The sequence below is a fragment of the Camellia sinensis genome, chromosome 1 (genome assembly GCF_055761805.1).
Source record: "Camellia sinensis isolate YWXY chromosome 1, ASM5576180v1, whole genome shotgun sequence".
Lineage (NCBI taxonomy): Eukaryota > Viridiplantae > Streptophyta > Magnoliopsida > Ericales > Theaceae > Camellia > Camellia sinensis.
Window position 1 is genome coordinate 195,111,086 of NC_138961.1, and position 8,134 is coordinate 195,119,219.

Genomic DNA, 8,134 nt, shown 5'->3' on the forward strand with positions numbered 1-8,134 from the left:
TATTAACATTCACATTGATAAGAGTATAAAATTGGCCAGCAGCCTAGGGCGGACCCGACCCGGCCCGTTGACAATATGAATATTCATATTGACATGTTGACGTTAACATTGATAGGAGTGTAAAATTTGTCCGCTACCCGAAGTTTGCCCGTGGCCCGGGATAGGCCCGGCCCGGCCTTTTGACAATGTAAATATTCACATTGACATGTTAAAATGCACATTGATAGGAATGCAGAATTGGCTCGCGGCCCGTGGGCTACCCAAAGCTCGCCCACGGCCCGTGGCAAGCTCGTTTTAGTTCGGGCCCGAGTATATCCGAAACCCTAAGTTAGGGCATAGGTCATCACTTTGAAGCCCGGCCCGGCCCGGCGGCCCGCTTAAGGCCCATTCAAGGCTCGGTCCGAGGCCTAACCAGCCCAAGGCGCAATCTATTTTTTTGTGGAAAATAATAAAATTTTAATAGAAAAAATTAAAAAGAATTGAAAAAAAATAGCCAGGCCCGCCCAAGCCCAACCTAAGCTCGAGGTTAGGCCCAGGTCCACCGCCCCGACCCGAGGCTCGATCCATCGACCTGTCCAAAGCCCAAATACCCTTGTGCCAGAGCTAGGGCCTGGGCCTAATTTTTTGGCCCGTGAACTAGCCAGACCCGGCCCGAAAAAGGCTTATTTGGGCCCAGGCTCAAGCCTAGTCCGAGACCCTAGGCTAGGGCTTGGGCCATCACTTTGAAGCCCCGCCCATCGGCCTCGTTAAGGCCCATTCAAGGCTCGGTCCGAGGCCCAGCCTGCGTCGAGGCCTAGTGTCTTTTTTTTGTGAAAAATAATAAAATTTTGGTAGAAAAAATTAAAAAGAATTAAAATAAATGGCCAACCCACCCCGGGCTACCCACGCGTCGTGAGGGAGGTTTCGGGCAGCCACGAGGCACGGACAAATTTTACACTCCTATCAATGTGAATGTTAACATGTTAATGTGAATATTCACAATGTCAACGGGTCTGGCCGGGCCCGCCTTGGGCTGCCGGCCAATTTTATACTCTTATCAATGTGAATGTTAACATGTCAATGTGAGTATTCACATTGTCAACAGGCCGGGCCGCCCACGGGTCGTGGGCGGGTTTCAGGCAGCCACGAGATGCGGGCTAATTTTACACTCCTATCAATGTGAATGTTAACATGTCAATGTGAATATTCACATTGTCAACGGGCCGGGCCAGGCCCGTCCCGGGTCGTAGGCGGGCTTTTGGCCGCCCATGGGCCACGGGCTAATTTTATACTCTTATCAATGTGAATGTTAACATGTCAATGTGAATATTCACATTGTCAACGGCCCGGATCGGGCCCGCCCCGGCTCGCCCATGGACCGCGAGCGGGTTTCGCGCCGCCACGGGACGCAGGCCAATTTTACGCTCCTATTAATGTGAATGTTAACATGTCAATGTGAATATTCACATTGTCAATGGGCCGGGCCTATCCCGGCCCGACTCAAATTTTTCTAGGCACCCACGAGGATTGACATGGGTCGGGCCCCTACACATTGACGATATGAACATTCACATTGACGGTGTGAACATTCACATTAAGGGTATTTTGGTAATTATGTCACCCATAGGACTTATTGAAACATAAGAAAATAATGTGAATTAAGTGGAACATAAGTAGATGAAAAGGGTATTTTGGTCTTCTTATCTCAAATAGGATCTAATGGAATAGTCAAAAAGAATATGGGTTGGATGGAATAAAGCTCTTAGGGTTGGTTTGGAAAGTAAGTTGACTTTTTGACTTTTTGACTTTTTTGGCTATTTTAGCCTGTGTTAAAAAACTTGATTTAGGAAGGACTTTTTGGCTTTTTGAATTTTTTTTGTGAGAGAAGAATGTAATGATTATGGATTGGATGTGATATTTTGTTTGTTGTAGCTAAAATAGCCTATTTTGTCTTTTGTGGCTATTTTAGCCACAAATCTTTTTCCCAAACGGACCCTTAGAAAGTGGATTTATCAAAAACACTCTCTTAAAAAAAATGGGATTAAATATTTTTTAAGGGGATTTAATCAAAACTTTTCCATAATAAATTTTTTATGTATTAAGGATAAACATACAAAATTTTTCTTGAAAAGTTTAATACATATCATTATTATCAAAATATTAAATTTTAAAATAACATAACTTTTGATGTATATGTCAATTTTTAATAAAATTAGTATTTTTAAAATTCTCTCATCAAGATCTATCTAATGAGATTCATGTTGACTATGAAATTCTTAAAATAAAATAAAAAATATTACCGTCGAAATTGATGTAAACAATAATAGCAAAATGTTATTTTGTCTCACAGTAACATGTTACCTTGTTTAACAGTTACTCTATTTGACAATAACATGTTACTCTGATTTACAGTAACATATTACTCTAACAATATTGTCCAAGAAAAAAAAATATTTTATTTTATCCTTACTCAATTATGTATTTTTTCCTTGGGAAGTTTATGAATTAAAATAAATTAGACGGTTGTTTTCACCAAACAAAGGTTCAATGAAGTGATTTTAGCTAAATTTCTCTTTTTTTAATGTCTAACTTCTATTTCAATTTATTTTAGTTTATCATCTTTTAATTTTCTTTAATCTTTATTTGTTTAGATCAACGTCACCCGACAATGTAATGGCTCTGTTTGGTAGAGCTTATTTCAGCTTTTAGCTTAATTTAAGCTATTTTTATGTGTTTGATTCAGCTTAACAATACAGCTTATAGCTTTTTGTAAGTCAAAAATCAACTTATTCTTTGAGTAGGGGAGGAGAAACTTAATTTATAAATAAAAAATCTGCTTATGCTCACAGTTATAAGGTATAAGCTGTTAAGTTATAAGTTATAATCACTTTCTCACAGCTCTACCAAACGGGGCCAATTATCAATTACTCTGTTGTGCTCAATATATTATACCAAATGAATGGTTCAAAAAATAACACGAGCTTAGAATTGACTCTACTGAAAAAATATAGTAGAATCTATTGTGCTCTTATTTAAGTGCTTTTAAGTTTAGTGACTGTAATGATTTATCTAACTACTTTAAATACAAAATATGGCCATGCTTTCATATTTTTTTAAATAAAAAAATATTATATAAGGTAAAAGTGATTGAAAGTAGAGAAGATAGTAGAAAGAAACAACAGAATAATTTAATTATTTTCAAAAATTCTCTGACTACTATTAAAATGAGAGTAAAATGAAAATAATTTGAATCAAAATGAGTAAAATGTTTTTTGTCAATTTGTAAATATAAAAAAATTCATAATTTAGAGAATTGTAAATTCATTCATATTGATCCGATAAAAAAGTAAAACTTGTGATTTTTTATTTTTTATTTTTGTTGAGATTTCAAATGTATTTTTTATTTAGTTGTCATCGTATCCAAAGACTAGGAACAAGACAATTAATAAAGAAATGGAGTTGAGCTGGGGCATTTCGGGATTTGACTGAGGGAGGCCTAGCCTCTGTTTGGCAAGTTGATTTTCAGGTTTTTTTGACTATTTTAGCCACAAAAAATAAAATAGGCTATTTTAGCCATAACAAACAAAACATCACATCTAACCTATAATCATTATATTCTTTTCTCACAAAAAAAGTCAAAAAAGTCAAAAAGCCAAAAAACCCTTCCCAAACCAAGCTTTTTAGCCCAGGCTAAAATAGCTAAAAAAGCCAAAAAAGCCAAAAAGCCAAAAAGCCAACCTACTTCCCAAACCAAGCCCTAGTTGGTCAAATCAGCTGAAACTGAACATGGGACGCTGAGGAATGTAAGTTGATAAATATAAATCAGATTATAGTTCTCTATTTTCCGTTATCATGGCTTATATTGTAGAGTATTTTAGAGAAATGTTTTTTTGTCCGAATTTCTCCTTCCCGAATGCTCTTAATGTCTAAATCGATGTCGTTTTGGGTATTAGTTTTTTTTTTTTTTTTTTTCTTTCTTCTTCTTCCATTTTCAGTCTGAACTAGAGAGAGAGGGAGAGAAAAAGAACAGAGAAAGAGAGAGAGAAGAGAGGTGGTTCGCCGGTCGTCTGCCTATGTCGTCGTCGGCCCAGCCCCGGTCGTCGCTACCCAGCCCCGATCGTCGCAGCACCACCGCCGTTGCCTCCGGCCCCGCCTCCGCCTCCTCCCACTGGTATGGCCCCCTCCAGTCCACTCCTCTTCCTCTTCCTCCTTCTTCCCTCCTCCTCCTTCTTTTTCTTCCTTCTTCTGCTGGAAAAAAAAAAAAAAAGGAATCCGGGGCATTCAGGGGAGCTCAAATTCGAGCTCCCAATCGGTTCTGAGTATTTTAAGGTCCCGTTTGTTTTGGGGTATGAGAAGATTGCGATTAAGATAGTTGTAGGCCCTATTTAATGTGCTGTTTGTTTACAGGGTTGAAGAAGGGACTGCTAAGGCGAAGGGCTTAGGATAGGCCTTGCAGATGGAATTCGAATGGGCCTTCAGGACTTATAATTAGAAAAATAGTCCGGTGAACTAGAAATTTTTTATTTTTATTTATTTATTATTTTATTTTTTACATGTCGGGCATATTTTTTTAACATTAATGTTTAATTTTTTGTATTTTTTGTTAAGTAAAAATTATTATTTTATTTATTTTATTTTTTTCAAAATTTTTTTATTTTATTTTTATTTTTTTAAATTTTTTTACATGTTGGGCATTTTTTTTAAAACATTAATGTTTAGTGTTTTTGTATTTTTTTATTTTATATTTATTTTATATAAAAATAATTTAACAATCCCTACATTAACAACTATCATCAAAATAAACACAATTTTACTTAATCCCCTCACTATCAATCCTCTCACTAGCAATCCTCTCACTATTAATCCCTTCACTATCAATCCCCTCCAATCTACCTCTGAAAACAGACGGGGCCTAAGAATATAGTTAAAAATATTTTTTTGATTTTTTTGTGAGAGAGAAGTAAGTTAAAAGTTGAGAAGTAACTTTTAACCCACCTCCCAAAATAGGTCATAATGGCTGTGACTTTGTTCGGAATATGGGTCAATTTTTAATTTTTTTTTTTAATTTGGGGTTAAAAAGTATCGTTTAGGTTAGATATTTTGATTTTTTAAATTTTTGTGAGAAAAATAAAATGATTATAATTTAGATGTGACATTTTATTTTATTAACTTTTTAATTTATTTTATCTTTTTGCGACTATTTTAACCTTTTAGTCCCAAAATTTCACATGCCAAATGAGAGTTATGTGAGATTAGGCTATTTTAGCCACAAAAAAATGAAATAAATTAAAAAATTAATAAGACAAAATATCACATCTAAACCATAATCATTTCACTTTTTCTCTAAAAAAGTAAAAAAAAAACTCATCCCAAACGAGACTTTTTAACCTAAGCTAAAATAGCAAAAAAGTTAGCCTACTTTCCAAACGAAGACAATACACACTTAAGGCTGTGTTTGGGAAGAGTGAATTTCAGTTAAAAAATCAGTATAATTTATCACATTACTCTCTTTATTTTTTGTACATCTTTTTATAAAAAAATGCATTAAAATAATTAATTTTCAAACGAGACCTAACTTATTTGTAATGTTAATTATTACATGTCATAATATTAACAAGTCATGACCAAATAAGTAAAGACCTTTTCGATTATAACCAAAATAATAAGGGACACTTTTTTATAAATTTCTTTTCATCTACTTATGTTCCATTTAATTCACATTATTTTCTTATATTTCAATAAATTATATGGGTGACATAATTACCAAAATATCTCTAATAATATTTACACTTACAGTGCGAATGTTTCGTGATGTGAATGTTCACACTATCAATATGAACATTCACACGTCAATGTGAATATTCGCATTATAAAATATAAATGTTCACAATATCAAATTACTAACCGTTCAAAAAATATTTATAAAGGTAAAAATGTCCATAAAATGTCTTAAATATGATAATTATGATTTGGTAGATCAAATATTCAAATGATAGGACTTATTGAAACACAAGAATATCTTATAAACGAATTGAGATACAAACATTTGAAAAAAGATTTTCTAATAAATCTCCCAAATAATAATCATAATTAAATTATAACTAATATCATAATAAGTTATAATTAAAAATTACAAATATCCGAAATAAAGTGTGTATAAAATTTCCCTACGTGACTAAATGCAAAACAATAAAATTAACACGCCCAAAACAATAAAATTTCCTCTTTGTGAGGATTTTTTTTCCCTTGGTGGAAGTTTGCTGGGTTGCTCCTTCCACCGGTGCCGAATTTGCCATGCTCTTCTTCTTCGTTGCTGACCATCTCCTCATCACCTTTCCACAGCCAGATCTGCTTTGGATCTAGTTGCCTCTCTCGATCCAACGGTTCTTCCGGGTTTGAGGTTGTATGCTCCAGCTTTTCTTTGTTTTTTTGGTTTGTGAGTGCTATATGGAATCCATCGATGCTATTCTGTGGCTTACCCACTCTGTGGTGCAATCTATGACCTATCTTAGACATGCTTTATAGTCGATCTTTTTGGCTTCTGCTTGCAGTACGAGCACTTGTTGTGCATTTGAGATTTTCATAGTTTTATACCTGTGTTTATTTGATCTGATTTTTCTTTGCTTGGTGTAAGCTAATCTTTTGGATGGTTTCCTTTTGTAAGTGTCGTTTGGCTTGAGTAATGAACATTTCTTTCTGATCGGAAAAAAAAAAAAAAAAAAAAACTACTTATGGAAGCATAAGGATTCTAAAATAACATTAAAATTAAAACCATAACATCTAACAAGGTGACTTATTTTTATATATTACAGATTAAATTGATTTGAAAGTTTCGTTTAGGAATAAATTTTTTAATAATTTTTTGACTTCTTACAAAAAGATGTGCAGAAAAATAGAGAGAGTAATGTGATAACCTATAGTAATTTTTTAATTTTTTAACTAAAATATATAGTTGACAAACGAGATCTAAATTTAAACATTGAAAATAAAAATGATACAAAATTCATTTTTTTGACACTCAAAATATAAAACTACTGTTACAATTTGCCCTTAAAAAAGCTTTTGTTTCAATATTCAAAGGACTTGTCCAAGTTTGGAAGACAATTACAAAGTGGAGTTCCCTATGAAAAAAAAAAAACTAGAAAAAAGAAAAAGCCTATCTATCCCTAACAACTTAACAAGTTACAAATCAAAGATGAAGATAAAGATGATGATGAAAGGTACATGTTGTGTGGGGCTTTTAAGTTGTGAAAAGCCATCCTAACCCAATGATGTCAACAACGTGAGCCATGTGCTAGCTAGGGAAAGCCCGAAAGACATGATTTTTGAAGTGATATTAATCAGTGTGATTCCATTTAAAAAACTATAATTGTTGATTACTTGTTGGACCACCAAAGTAGCCACGTACAAACACAAATGTGAACACAAAATTTGTATTTAAATGAAAATAACTTTAAATAATTGTATTTTTATAAAGGTTTAAGTTGTAATACGTGAGAGTCGTGTTTATGTTACCGTTTTTATTTGCGCTAAACATAAATTCACTTACACTTATATAAAAATGCAATTATTTGAATTGTTCCCATTTAAATTAATTTTTTTCTATTTTAAAAAAAATCCTATATTCATAAATAAATTGTAAGTTTTGTGTTTTTGAAAATTTAATGTTATTGACACTCTATATTGCGCCTTAAAAAAACAACCTAAGAAGTCCATACATCAAAAAGTGGAGTGCAAACAATAATTCCATTTAAAAATCTTAAAACTAATAATGTAAGATATAGAATGATATTGTTTGAATTTTAAACAATGGTTCCAAGTTTAATTCCTAACCATTGAAAGGACGTTCAACTTAAAAAAAATAGTAAAAATTAATATAGTGCATTTAGATTAATATTCGGCATGTTTTATGAAAAAGTTCGACAAGAACTTGAGAAGTTAGTAAAAAACTGACTTTGTGATTTTTTTAGTCTATTTTATTTTTTGTAGGTAAAAAATGTGAGAGGTAATATGACCCAAAATAAGTAAAAAAGCTAAAAACTAACTTTTTTTAATACTTTCCAAAAGACCTGACAAAGACATAACATATTATTTTTTCAAAACTGTTCATGTCTCTTAACAAAACAGAGTTATTGTAGTTAAATCAAGTTAGGGA